Raw genomic sequence first — 16,296 nt, 5'->3', positions numbered from 1 at the left:
CTTTGGTAGCTCATTGTTATGATGACTTGGACAATGTATTATGACTCACATGGATAGTGACTTGGCTCTCATTAACATATCATTGTGTCGGTGGTAAATGGATTTCAAAATTATTATGTTTTTGTTTAACAAATTTCAAATGATTACATATTTTGATTTGGTACCGAATGAAAAGAAAAATAGGGTAAAACAAAATGATTTCTCATTTTGGACTAAGAAAAATTGAACCCTAAGTGTTTCCATGAGAATGATTTAGTTACAGCTTGAGCAAGATTGTAGTGCCATTTTGGTATGATTCTTGGTTATGATACAGTATGAGAAATGATGAAGTAGTTGGTGGACTCTCCATGAGCTGAAAGCAGAAGGTAAATAAAGATTTTGTGGGATTGGCTTTTTAGTTTCAAACTAGCCATGAGAGGTAATATTTGTATAGTTTTTCACTTGTTCTTTCAAAGGTAAATATGGTAAATTAAAAAGTAAAAGATAATATTACTTTAGTTTCAAACAGATTTCTTTACCTTGTCTTGCATTGATAAAGGATGAAATTACAGGGTAAAAATGAAAGGAAAACAATTTCGTATCTGGTCATTGTTTTTCAATTGGGAAAAAGGGAAAAAGGAAGTTAAACATTTTTTATATCAGTTGCTTAAGAAACCCTAACCCGAGGGTATGGTTCTTGACTCGAGTATATGTTTGGAAATAACGATTTCATTGTTTATTTTGTGCTCAATAAATTCACGACTTTAAACCATTGTTTTGTTTGGATGACAAAGCGTAAACAGAGTAGTTTTGAAAAAGTTTTAGTGATATATCTCAAAAGATTGAAAAAGAATTGTAGAACATTATTGAGTGATATGACTATAACTTGAAAGAGGTTGAAAAGATAAAAAAATTTATGAAATTTTTGCATACAATGTTCTTTTTAATATCTAATATCATTGAAAATCGTATACTATTGTATTCAATATTGATGTTAGGACTACAGATTAAGTGTAGTTGTGTGATCACTAATGATTGCAAAGTTGAATAATGATGCTGTAAAAAGCTGGAATTTTTCACTTCTCAAATTTTTCATATAGAGAATGTTTACATAAATATGAATATGGAAATTATTACATATCACACTTTGTAAACTACCCAATGCTTGTGATTGCAAATCAGATTGTATTCACAAGGACTTGGTAGTCTACTATGATATTTAAGAATTGGATTGAGGTGTAGAGTGTTACTCCACCTTTGTACAAAAAATTAATATTGTGGATGGAATAAAGAGACAAGTTTTGAGTGGTTTTTAATACCCCATGAGGGTTTTTCCACTCAGGAAATTTTTGGTGTCATGTGATGTCTCTTGTCTCTTTTAGTTTCCTATTAATGTGGTCTTTTCAGTCAATACTTTGATACACTAAGTGCGTTCAAATCTATCATGTTTCAAGTTTGCAAAATTTGTGTTGTGTGAATCTGTTCGTTGAAATTCTTTTTTAGAAGCATAAATCATATTGTTCATAAATCATTGAAACAATGCTATATGTTGCTTACTAATGAGTTGTTAATGTCTCTATACTGTACTTCATTTTGAAATGTTATGTGTCAATGTGCATATGAAGATTTCTTATTTATGTTCAAGGTCAAGTCTATATTTATAGTACATTCAAGCCAAAAGTTTTAAAAATAGCTCACTCTGATTCACCCCCCACTCTCAAACTGAATCTGCTTCCAACAAGTAGTATCAAAGAATAGGGTCCTGCATTAGGTCTTCCCTAGGATAGATCCTAGTCTTGAAAGTCATTCATCATGTCACATGTTCAAGAGGGGTCATCTGTTACTAAAGATCCATTATTTGATGGAGTTGATTATGTGTTTTGGAAAATCAAAATGGAAACATATCTGATTTCTATAGACTATGATGTCTAGAATATAGTTTGTATTATGTACACAATACCTCCTAGTATTCCTACAAATCCTGATGGGAAAAAGCAATATGAAATGAATTCTAGAGCCAAACATGCCATCTTGTGTGGCCTGACCAAATATGTCTTTGTTAAAATCATGCATTGTAAATCTGCACATGAGATCTAGGAAAAAATTGAAAACATCTATCAAGGAAATGAAAAAGTCAAACAATCCAAAATACTTACCCTCAAAACTCAGTTTGAGGAAATGAAAATGAAAGATGATGAAAAAGTAGCTAAATATTTTTTGAGAATTGATGAAGTTGTTAATGGGATGAGAGGATTAGGTGAAGAAGTAGATGAATTCATAGTGGTGAAGAAGGTCATTAGAACCTTATTGATTAAATATGAAACAAAAGTTTCAACCCTTGAAGAGAGGAAAAACTTTAGCAAGCTTACCCTAGATGATCTTCAAGGAACATTAACTGCATTTGAAATGAGAACAAACAAAGTTGACAATGCTAGTTCATTAGTGAAAGAGACTTCCTTTAAAACATAGAAGAAAGAGGATTTGGATAGTGAATCAGAATTGTTTGATTCATTAGAGGCTCCCTTAGTGAGAAAACTTATAAAGAAATATACAAGCAAGCTGCCACTTAAATGCTTTAACAATGGAAAGGTTGGCCATTTTGTAGTCCAATGTCCTTATGCTGATCAAAACAATGATGATGATCAGAATGAACAAAATTCTAAGAAAAAGTTCTTCAATCCTAAAAATAAATTTAACTTCAACAACTTCAAAAAGAAGAACAATCTATTCAGTAAAGAAGACTTTGATGATGAGTTGGATGATTCTTTAGGTGATGAAGATGAAACCTTGTTCATGGCTGAAGTTGATGTTCAAAAAGCTTCAAGAAGAAAACCAAGTAGTCAAATAAACAATCAATATAATCTTAAAAATTGTGAGATAAATCTTGAAGGTGAATTGCTTTGTGCCCTTCAAGAAATAAAAAGACTCAAGAAACATATTACCTCTCAAGACAAAAGTTCAAATAAATTGATTGTTCCTTTGCAAGATGAACTAGATGACTCTAAAAGAGTCATGGACAATCTCAAATATGTCCTTGTTGATAAACAAACAGAGATTCAAGGTCTTAAATAGAAAGTTGAAGAGAATGAAAGAACCATTCACTTGCATAATATGCTTGGGGAGCAAAAGAAGCCTATTGACATAGGTGAATGCTCAAAATCTTCAAATCAGAATGTAAAAATTGATAGTAAGAAGCAGTCATTTGAAAACAAATGGAACAATTTTAGGTTTAATTCTTTTTTCAATGGCTATTTCTTCTTCTGTAACAAATTTGGTCACAAAGTGGGTACCTGCAAATTCATGATGCCTAGAACACCAAGATTTGGTCACAAATAGTGTTTCGATTTTCTTAATACTATCAGGTGTTTCAAATGTAATGCTATTGTTCGTACTTTTAGACAGTGCAAACAAAATAAGAAAACTACAAAAAAGGTTTGGAAACCCAAAATTGTTCAAAGCATAGAATAATCCATGCTTGTTCAAACTATTTTTCTCTCTCATAAGAAGACCTTATGGGTTGTTGATAGTGGTTGTTCTAAACACATGATAGAGGATAAAGACAAGCTTTTGAAACTTAAAGATTATGCTAATGGTATTGTGAAGTTTGGTGATAACTCAAGGATTCAAATTTAAGGTAGAGGATCTTTGATTCTCAATGATAATACACAGGTATGTGCAAGATCATGGTGTGCCAAAACAGGCCCTTAAGTGGCAATGAAATTTTAGAAAATCAGAGCTATGCAACTTGACATGAAAATTTGAATAAGTTGTGAACATTATTTTTAAAATATGTAACAAGAGAATATATAGAAAATTGAATGTAGTTTCTAAGCTAATAGTTGTTTTTTGGGAAAACAAAATCCTATTTGATGAAAATTTCAAATTTCAATGCAGTGGTACTTAAATTTCAGGAAAAAGATAAGAAGTAGATGTATGTCTGACCACACTAATCACAATCAAATCATAATATTTTTTTATAATATTTATAACATAAGTACTGGACTCATGTCCAAATGTGACACATATTTTTTTTATAAAGTAATTAATTATTTATGAATTTTTTACTACAGCTTTTCAGAAATTCAGAAACTCCTACGCCTAACCACCTTAACTTGGTCAAAACCTTATGGAATTTAATTTTTTTTAATTTTTCCCTATAGTAGATGAAGCATAGGATGTGATGCATGTTTCGGATTCAAAAAATGTTATACCATTTGAAAGTTATGAGTGTTTTTCAATCACTCTATCAATCACGACTATTGTCAGAATTGAATTAGAAAGTAAATAACAATTATTTATTAAATTCGAAATAAGACAAGCCTTATATTGTTGGAAATATGAGAACGTCCTTAAAAAACCCTTTTCGTTTTATCAATTTTGGCTACAAAAAAAGTTGTCATCCACCAATGTAAAGTCTGGAAAATCAAGGAATACTGAAAAACACATTTTTTTAGTTGACTTTCTAGGCTTGTCACTTCCAAGCCAAATCCCAAAGCATTCATGAGCCAAAAATTGAAATTTGAAAATTTTAGAACACAAATCGGATATCCAATTTTAATAAGTAAATTCACTAACTAAGTTTGCACATAATTAATGTAATGTTTATTAATATATTAATATATAATATTTTAATATATTAATTTATAAATAAATTAGTCTATGATATTAGGGAGAGAGAGAGAGAGACAGAGAGGAAGAGAGAGACAGAGATAGAGACAGAGACAGAGACAAAGATAGAGACAGAGAGATCAGGGGAGGTGGAGAGAGAGATTAGGGGAGAGGGGGAGAGAGAGAGATTAAGACACCAAATTCTGTCGTTATGGGTCATATGGTGTCCTAAGGGGTCATAGGACATAATATGACCCCTTAGGACACCATATGACATATAGCGACCCAATATTGTGTCATAAGGGGTCATATTGTGTCCTATATGATGTCTTAAAGGGGTCATATAACACAAGATGACCCATTAGGACACAATGTGACTCATAACGACTCAATTTGGTTTCTTGAGGGGTCATATGGTGTTCTAAGGGGTTGTAGGACACAATATGACCCCTTAGGACACCATAGGACCCATAGTGACCCAATATAGTGTCCTAACGGGTCGTAGGACACCATATGACCCCTATGGACATGGTAGGACCCCTTACGATACCATATGGTGTTGTTAGGGGTCATATGGTGTCCTAAGGGGTCACATGGTGTCCAAAGGGGTCGTACGACACAATATGACCCCTTAGGACACCATACGACCCATAACGACCCAATATGGTGTGTTAAGGGGTCATATGGTGTCTTAATGCATCGTAGGACACCATAGGACCCCTTATGACATCAAATTGTGTCGCTGGGATCATATGGTGTCCTAAGGGGTCGTAGGACATAATATGACCCCTTAGGACACCATAGGACCCATAACAACCCAATATAGTGTCATAACAGGTTGTATGGTGTCCTAAGGGGTCATAAGGGATCATGGGACACCATATGATTGCTAAGGACAATATAAGGCCCGTTATGACACCATATGGTGTCGTTAGGGGTCATAGGACACCATATGACCCCTTAAAACACCAAAATGTGTCATTATATGGTGTCCTAAGGGGTTGTAGCACACAATACGACCCCTCAAGACACCATAGGACCTAAAGCAACCCAATATGGTGTCATAAGGGGTCATATTGTGTCCTAAGGGGTCATATGATGTCTTAAAGGGGTCGTATGACACAATATGACACATTAGCACACAATATGACACATAACAACATAATTTGGTGTCTTAAGGGGTCATATGGTGTCCTAAGGGGTCATATTATGTCTTAAAGGGGTTATATGACACAATATGACCCATTAGAACACAATATGACCCATAATGATACAATTTGGTGCCTTAAGGGGTCATATGGTGTCCTAAGGGGTCCCAGGACACAATCTGACCCCTAACGACACCATATGACCCCTAACGACACCATATGGTGTCGAAAGGGGTCGTATATTGTCCTTAAGGGTTGTATGGTGTCCCATGACCCTTATGTGCCCTATCGATACCATATGACCCCTAACGACACCATATGGTGTCATAAGGGGTCCTATGGTGTCCAAAGGGGTCGTATGGTGTCCTACGATACCTTATTAAACCATAGGACTCCTTAAGAAACCCAATTGTATCCTAAGGGGTTGTAGGACACAATATGACCCCTTAGGACACCATAGGACCCATACAGACCCAATATGGTATCTTAAGGGGTCATATGGTGTCCTAAGGGGTTGTAGGACATCATATGGCCCCTATGCACACCATAGGACTCCTTATGACACCATATGGTGTTGTTAGGGGTCATATGGTGTCCTAAGGGGTCATATGTTGTCTCATGACCCCTTAGGAAACAATATGATCTATAATGACACAATTTGGTGTCTTAAGGGTTCATATGGTGTTCTAAGGGGTCATAAGGGGTCATGGGACACCATATGACCCCTTAAGACACCAAATTGTATTGTTATGGGTCATATGGTGTTCTAAGGGGTCGTAGGAAATAATATGACCCCTTAGGACACCATAGCGACCCAATATGGTGTCATAAGGGGTCATATGACACAATAAAACTTATTAGGACACAATATGACCCATAGAAACACAATTTGGTGTCTTAAGGGGTCATATGGTGGCCTAAAGGGTCCTACGACACAATATGACCCCTTTAGATAGCATATGACTCCTAACAATACCATATGGTGTCATAAGGAGTGGTATGTTGTCCTTGGGGGTCATATGGTATCTCATGACCCCTGATGACCCCTTAGTAAACCATATGACCCCTAACGACACTGTATGGTGTCATAAGGGGTCCTATGGTGTCCATAGGGGTCATATGGTGTCCTACAACCCCTTAGGACACCATAGGACCCCTTACGACACCAAATTATGTTGTTAGGGGTCATATGGTGTCCTAAGGATTCATAGGACACAATATGACCCTTTAGGACACCATATGACCCCTTAAGAGAACAAATTGTGTCGTTAGGGGTCATATGGTGTCCTAACGGGTCATAGGATAGAATATAACCCCTTAGAACACCATAGGACCCATAACGACCCAATATGGTGTCATAACGGGCCATATGGTGTCCTAAGGGGTCATAAGGGGTCATCGGAGACCATATGACCACTAAGGAAAACATATGACTCCTTATGACACCATATGGTGTCGTTAGGGGTCATATGGTGTCCTAGGACAACATATGACCCCTCGAGACACCAAATCTTGTTGTTATGGGTCATATGGTTTCCTAAGGTGTCATAGGAAATAGTATGACCCCTTAGGACACCATAGGACCCAAAGCAACCCAATATGGTATCATAAGGGGTCATATTTTTTCCTAAGGTGTCATATGATGTCTTAAAGGGGTCATATGACACAATATGACCCAAAACGATACAATTTGGTGTCTTAAGGGGTCATATGGTGTCCTATGGGGTCATATGATATCTTAAAGGGGTCATATGACATAATATGACCCATAACGATACCATTTGGTGTCTGAAGAGGTTATATGGTGTCCTAAAGTGTCCTAGGACACAATATGACCCCTTAGGACACCATATGATCCCTAACGACACAATTGGGTGTCATAAGGGGTCATATGGTGTCCTAAGGGGTCATATGATGTCTTAAAGGGGTCATATGACACAATATGACCCATTAGGACATAATATGACCCATAACGACATGATTTGGTGTCTTAAGAGGTCATATGGTGTCCTAAAGGGTCCCAGGACACAATATGACCCCTTAGGATACCATAAGACCCATAACAACACAATTTGTTGTCTAAAGGGGTCATATGGCATCCTAAGGGGTTGTAGGACACCATATGACCCCTTATGACACCATTTGGTGTCGTTAGGGGTCATATGGTGTTCTAAGGGGTCATATGTTGTCCCATGACCTCTTAGGTCACAATATGACCCATAACGACACAATTTGTTGTCTGAAGGGGTCATATGGTGTCCTAATGCATCGTAGGACACCATATGACCCCTATGGATACCATATGACCCATTATGACATAATATGGTGTCGTTAGGGGTCACATGGTGTCCTAAGGGGTCATATGTTGTCCCATGACCCCTTAAGATACAATATGACCCTTAACAACACAATTTGGTATCTTAATGGGTCATATGGTGTCCTAAGGGGTCGTAGGACACCATATGACCCCTATGGACACCATAGGACCCCTTATGACACCATATGGTGTCGTTAGGGGTGATATGGTGTCCTAAGGGGTCATATGTTGTACCATGACCCCTTAGGAAACAATATAACACATAACAACAAAATTTGGTGTCTTAAGGGGTCATATAGTGTCCCATGACCTCTTATAACCCCTTAGGACACCATATGACAAGGTGTCATATGGTGTCCTAAGGGGTCATAAGAGGTCATGGGACACCATATGACCCCTTAAGACACTAAATTATGTCGTTATGGGTCATATGGTGTTCTAAGGGGTTGTAGGACATAATATGACCCCTTAGGACACTATAGGACCCATAGCAACCCAATATCATGTTATAAGGGGTCATAAGAGGTCATGGGAAAATATATGATGCCTTAAGACACCAAATTGTGTCGTTATGGGTCATATGGTGTTCTAAGGGGTCGTAGTACATAATATGACCCCTTAGGACACCATAGGACCCATAGCAACCCAATATGGTGTAATAAGGGGTCATATTGTGTCTTAAGGGGTCATATGATGTCTTAAAGGGGTCATATGACACAATATGACCCACTAGGACACAATATAACCCATAACAACACAATTTGGTTTCTTAAGGGGTCATATGTGGCCTAAGGGGTCCTAGGACATAATATGACCCCTTAAGACACCATATGACCCCTAATGATGCCATGTGGTGTCATAAGGAGTCGTATGTTATCCTTAGGGGTCATATGGTATCCCATGACCCCTTATGACCCCTTAGGACACCATATGTCCCCTAAAACACCATATGGTGTAATAAGGTGTCCTATGGTAACCATAGGGGTCATATCATGTCCTACGACCCCTTAAGACACCATAGGACCCCTTAAGACACCAAATTGTGTCATTAGGGGTCATATGGTGTCCTAAGGGGTCATAGGACACAATATGACACCTTAGGACACCACATGACCCCTTAAGACACCAAATTGTGTTGTTAGGGGTCATATGGTGTCCTAACAGGTCATAGCACATAATATGACCCATTAGGATAGCATAGGACCCATAACAACCCAATATGGTGTCATAACGAGTCATCTAGCATCCTGAGGGGTCATAAGGGGTCATGGGACATAATATGACTGCTAAGGACAACATATGCCCCTTATGAAACCATATGGTGTTGTTAGGGGTCATATTGTGTCCATAGGGGTCATATGGTGTCCTAGGACACCATATGACCCCTTAAGACACCAAATTGTGTTGTTATGGGTCATATGGTGTCCTAAGGGGTCATTGGACACAATATGACCCCTTAGGACACCATAGGACCCAAAGAAACCCAATATGGTGTCATAAGGGGTCATATTGTGTCCTAAGGGGTCATATGATGTGTTAAAAGGGTTATATGACACAATATGACCCTTTAGGAAACAATATGACCCATAACGGCACAATTTAGTGTCTTAAGGGGTCATATGATGTCTTAAAGGTGTCATATTACACAATGTTTCCCTTTAGGACACAATATGACCCATAACGACACCATTTAGTGTCTTAAGAGGTCATATGGTGTCCTAAAGGGTCTCAGGACACAATATGACCCCTTAGGACACAATATGACTCCTTAGGACACCATAGGAACCATAACAACACAATTTGGTGTCTTAAGGGGTTGTAGGACACCGTATGACATGTATGGACACCATAGGATCCCTTATGACACCATATGGTGTTGTTAGTGGTCATATGGTGTTCTAAGGGGTCATAGTTGTCCCATGATCCCTTAGGTCACAATATGACACATAACGACACAATTCAGTGTCTTAAGGGGTCATATGGTGTCCTAAGGGGTCGTAGGAAACCATATGATCCCTATAGGCACCGTAGGACCCTTTATGACACCATATGGTGTCGTTAGGGGTCATATGGTGTCCTAAGGGATCATATGTTTTCCCATGACTCCTTAGGACACAATATGACCCATAAAAACACAATTTGGTGTTTTATTGGGTCATATGGTGTGCTAAGGGGTCGTAGGACACCAAATGATCCCTATAGACACCATAGGACCCCTTATGATACCATATGGTGTTGTTAGGCATCATATGGTGTCCCATGATTCCTTATGACCTCTTAGGACACCATATGACACCTTGGCATATGGTATCCTAAGGGTTCATAAGGGGTTGTCATATGGTGTCCTAAGGGGTCATAAGGGGTCATGGGACACCATGTGACCCCTTAAGACACCAAATATTGGTCGTTATGTGTCATATTGTGTCCTAAGGGATCGTAGGACACAATATGACCCTTTAGGACACCATAGGACCCATAGCGACCCAATATGGTGTCATAAGGGGTCATATGATGTCTTAAAGGGGTCATATGACACAATATGACCCATTAGGACACAATATGACCCATAACAACACAATTTGGTGTCTAAAGGGGTCATATTGTGGTCTAAGGGGTCCTAGGACATAATATGACCCCTTAAGACACCATATGACCCCTAACGATACCATATGGTGTCATAAAGAGTCGTATGTTGTCCTTAAGGATCATATGGTATCCCATGACCCCTTATGGCCCCTTATGAAACAATATGACCCCTAACGATGCCATATGGTGTAATAAGGTGTCCTATGGTATCCATAGGGGTCATATGGTGTCCTACGACCCCTTATGACACCATAGAACCCCTTAAGACACCAAATTGTTTCGTTAGGGGTTATATGGTGTCCTAAAGGGTCATAAGACACAATATGACCCGTTAGGATGCCATATGACCCCTGAAGGCACCAAATTGTTTCGTTAGGGGTCATATGGTGTCCTAATAGGTTGTATGAAATAATATGACTCCTTAGGAAACCATAGGACCCATAACGACCCAATATGTTGTCATAACGGGTCATATGGTGTCCTAAGGGGTCATAAGGGGTCATGGGACACCATATAATTGCTAAGGACAACATATGACCCCTTATGTTACCATATGGTGTTGTTAGAGGTCATATGGTGTCTATAAGGGTCATATGGTATCCTAGGATACCATATGACCCCTTAAGACACCAAATTGTGTTGTTATGGGTCATATGGTGTCCTAAGGGGTCATAGGACACAATATGCCACCTTAGGACACCATAGGAACCAAAGCGACCCAATGTGGTGTCATAAGGGATCATATTATGTCATAAGGGGTCATATGATGTCTTAAAGACATCATATCACACAATATGACCCATTAGGACACAATATGACCCATAACAACACAATTTGGTGTCTTAAGGGGTCATATGGTGTCCTGTGGGGTCATCTGATATCTTAAATGGGTCATATGACACAATTGACCCATTAGGACACAATATGACCCATAACGACACCATTTGGTGTCTTAAGAGGTCATATGGTGTCCTAAAGGTTCCCAGGAGACAATATGACCCCTTAGGACACCATATGACCCCTAACGACACCATATTGTGTCATAAGGGGTTGTATGTTGTCCTTAGGGGTCATATGGTGTCCCATTACCCCTTATGACCCCTTAGGAAACCATATTACCCCTAACGACACCATATGGTGTCATAAGGGGTCCTATGGTATCTATAGGGGTCATATGGTGTCCTATGACCCCTTAGGAGACCATATAACCCCTTAAGAAACCTAATTGTGTCGTTAGGGGTCATATGGTATCCTAAGGGTCGTAGGACACAATATGACCCCTTAAGATTGTTGGCATATGGACACTCCAGTGAGACATTGTGTGTGATTGAAGGTTTTGTCATTGATGGCAACCTTGCAATCCTATGGCACCGGCAAGACATTCTACCGGCAAAGAATTATTCAAGCAAGACAGTGCACCGACATCAACAAGACCACTCACACTAGCACAGAAGAAAAGATGTATACCGGCACAGAGGCTGACAAGATTTTTGATATGTAATATTTTGTTTATTATTGTAAGCCAACTTGACAAATTGTAAAATGACTCTTGTATATAAAGGAGATCATTGTAGACATTTACAATATAGGTAAGCGAGCATAAAGAAAATTATTATACAGACCTAATGTACGAATTGTAGGTCAAGGGTATATGTAAAGAACAGAGCAAGAACCGGTACTGAATCTGGCATTGAAGATGCTATTGTAAAGCAGTACATAATATTGGATTAACATAATCCTCATTGTAAGTCAGTGTTACTTCTCATTGAGCAGTGTGCTCTAGGCAGTTGGCCTTCCTGCATGTGCAGGTCCCTATTGTAAGTAATATTCTCTTATTGGCCAGTAAGTGAATATTGTGGGTCACAAATCCCACCGAGGTTTTTCCCACACCGGTTTTCCTCATTAAACATCTTGTGTTATGGTGTTCTTTTCATGTGGATGTTTTTGATTCTGTTTATTACATTAATTCTTGCATACCGGTACACTGTTACTTTATGTTCTGCATGTTTTATCTTAAGAAAATTATAATACCAGTCAGATACTGATTCACCCCCCCCTCTTAGTATCTGTGGGAACCCTAACAATTGGTATCAGAGCATGGTCCTCTATTTTCAGTAGCCTAATAGCTTGAGGAAGATCTTGACACCAGTAAAAATGGAAAATCTGATGAAGCAACTTGAAGGAGCTCTTACTGAGTATGATGCAGAGAAGTTGAAAAATATCAAATTAGAAGATGATTTAAAAGCAGCTGAGGATATCATTCAGGCACTTTAAGAAAATCTTACTGTTACAAGAAATAAGAGAAGAGAACTTTGTGAAAAATTGCAAAATGAGAATGATGAAAAGGAATCACTTAATGATATGATAAGCAAGTTGAAACAAGAGATCATGACAACAAAAAATGAAATGTAGGATATGACTATGAGATTTTGCAAAGATATTGAGGACAGAAAGAAGAATGAAGAAGAATTGACCAGAAGACTAAGTGATGCAGCAAATGAAAACACAAGACTTAGCTATGAAAATGACATGTTGAAGATAGATCTGATGCATACTCAGAATGACTCGAATGAACTAATGAGACAAAAAGAAATCTTGGAAAAGGAATTGGAAACTAAAAATCAACACAAAGAAAAGTTCAAGAAAAGATCAGAAGAACTTGGTACCTTATTGAAGAATCAAAAACCCAAAGGTGACACTTTTGGAATTGGATTTGAAGTTGGAGAAAGCTCTGGTACTGCAAATACTCAGGATCACAACAAATCGGTAAGACCTCCTAATACTTATAAATTCAATGGAAAATGCTTTAACTATAATAGATATGGTCATAGGGAAAACAAATGTAGATCTAGGAATTATCAGAATATCAATCCTCCCACCGATCAATGCTCCAAATACAACAAAGTTGGTCATAATTCTGAAAACTGTAGAATGAATGTAAGATGTTATGTTTGTGTAAGATTTGGACATTTATCAAATCAATGCAAAACACAAACCAGCATAGGTTATGGGAAAGCTATTCAGAAAAATAATGTAACTTGTTATGCATGTAACAAGATTGGTCATATTGCTAAATTTTGTAGAAGTAAAGGTACACCGGTAGACAACAAAAGTACTAGATTGAAAGGTAAAGAAAAGGTTGAAGAGGTTAAGAAAGAATTCTCAAAGCAATGGATTAGAAAAGCTGATCTAAATATTGGGGATACTCCTCCACCGGTAGAACCAACAAATGCTCCACCGATAGGACAATGTGATGCTCCACCGACAGGACAGAGCAGTGCTCCACCGGTAGGAAGTTCTTCATCTAATTGAAGAAAATTATCTTGAGGGTTTGGCAATCTAATGACACATGTGCTATTATTCCCTCGATTAGAGAAAAGAAGTTGAAAATCACTTATTACCGGCAAATAAAGTTAAGTGAATACATTATAGGAAAGAAATTAATGTGGTAGGTAGCGAAAAAGACTTTATAAAATAAGGTTTTGGCTCCATTTCATTTCACCGTGATTTCAAAATTTCAGAGAGTGCAAAGATTTCTGAGCTAAGGCATTTCGAGCAAGAAGCAAGCACACTCCAAGCAATCATTCATCCAAGACAGAAAAAGGTATTTTATCATGGCATCCTCCTCTGTAATTGAATACATAGTGAACCCTACTATTGTGGAAGTAATTAAAAGACCTAGGCCCGTATTTCAGTTGGTCCTTGAAATAGCAAAGAAAGATGATACCTTAGGTGCATTCTCTCAAATCCCTAAAGGTGTTGTATATGCTGAAGACCCTAGAATGTATATTCACTGCAATATTGAAGAGCTAGGAGACGAGGAAATCAAAACCATGTACAAAACCGAGATATGTAATGATACTGGCAATATCAAAGCTGAACACAAAATCATTGAAACCCTAGGATTCACAGAAATCCTTAGTATTCCTGAATTTCCTAAGGATGTGATTAGGATAGTATTAAGCAGAGTTCATGGAGAATTTTTCTGGTTAGATACAATTCATAAGATCACCAAGCAAGTGGTAAAGGTTGTCACAGGGCTACTGGCCACTGGTAAAAGACCAGATAAAAACAAGAAAGTTTCAAATGATTTAGTCATTGACCTAACAGGTGCAAGATCTGATAAAAGATCTTTAAGGGTTAATGATTTAAAGGATACAAATGTGAGATTCATAAGAATGATATTAGGTTACAAAGCCACTCATGCCAATAGACTCAACTTAGTTTCAAGTTTATGCATTAAGAGTACTTATGACATAATAACCAACAATGCAAAAATTGACATCTATGAATTGCTAAAGGATGAACTGATAGACAACCTTGGAAAGATAAAGAAGGATAAGAAAGGAACCTTCAGATTTGGAAATCTATTAGTGTGTCTAATGCTTCATATAACAAAATAAGTTCCCAGTATAGGATATAAAGAATTCGGATATGACATACCGGTAGGAAAGAAGTTGATAGAACTGTTCAATACCATAGGCGAGAATAAGGAAAACAACATTCATGACTTTTTCCAAGCACTAAAGACAAAAATGAAGAAAAGGACAAGGTTATCACAGAAGATTGTAGACAAATACAAAGATGATATATGCTTTGTTATCAAAAAGGATGAAATATGGATGGAAGCAATCATCCCCAGGACAATCTGGGTAACAGAAATGGGCTATGAAACAGATGACCACATAGTTGAAACTTATGCCAAAGCACTTCTGGAAGCCCCCAATGAACCTAAGGAGGAAGCATTTGGTAGTGCTGAAACAATAGAAAAACAAATACAGTCCAAGAAAAGAGTGAAGAAGGTAGAAGCATTTGTGAGAAAAGTATCCAGACAAGCAAAAGCCATTAAGGAAGATGTATTAAAGAAAACCGGCATAACTGAAGATGAGTTGGCAGCCCCACAACCTAAAGCTCATCTATCACCAGTAGGTACTTCCTCAGAAGGAGATATGCCAACAACTTTTAAAAGAGTTGTTAGGAAAAGAGACCCCTCACCGGCAACCACTCCACCTAGAAGGACAAGGAAGAAGCAACAAGCTGTGAGATCTCTAGTCAAAAAGGTCACACCTAAAAGGAAGCTGACTCCTAAGAAAAAGAAAAAGGCAAAAACTGACTTGGCACCTCTAGACATTTTGTTAAATGAGATCACAGAGGAAGGAAAACTGAAGAACATAGGGAAAATTTATGACACCCTATCGGCTGATGAGAAAGGGCAAGTTGAGGAGAGTGTAATATTACACATGGACATGTTCAAAAATTTCTTGATGGAAGTCATAAATGAAATTCCTGATGACTTATACAAAAGACTTGAGGCCAGAAGGCAAGGAGTAATTGAACTAGACAAGAAAATAAAAGTAGAAAAACTACTTTTTGTATATCTGGTAAATTCCCCAAAAGAAATTGATGATTTGATAGCTCAGACCAACCGGATAGTTTTTTCCACTGCACACCGGCATATTTCATTGATGGTAGGTAGAGTTACGGAGGTTTCAAAGGAAACAGAAGATGGTTGGGACATATTTTTGGTTGAAAAAGAAAAACAAGAAGAATATATGAATCCCAAGCCTATTAAGGTATATCAGAAGGATAAGGACAAAGGGAAAGGGAAAATTGGTGGACCTCCAAGCATAAAGGTTAAAGATAACCTACCTCCACTTG

Source organism: Cryptomeria japonica, chromosome 9 (assembly GCF_030272615.1).
Source record: "Cryptomeria japonica chromosome 9, Sugi_1.0, whole genome shotgun sequence".
NCBI classification, from domain to species: Eukaryota; Viridiplantae; Streptophyta; class Pinopsida; order Cupressales; family Cupressaceae; genus Cryptomeria; species Cryptomeria japonica.
Note: the sequence above shows the minus strand (reverse complement) of the source record.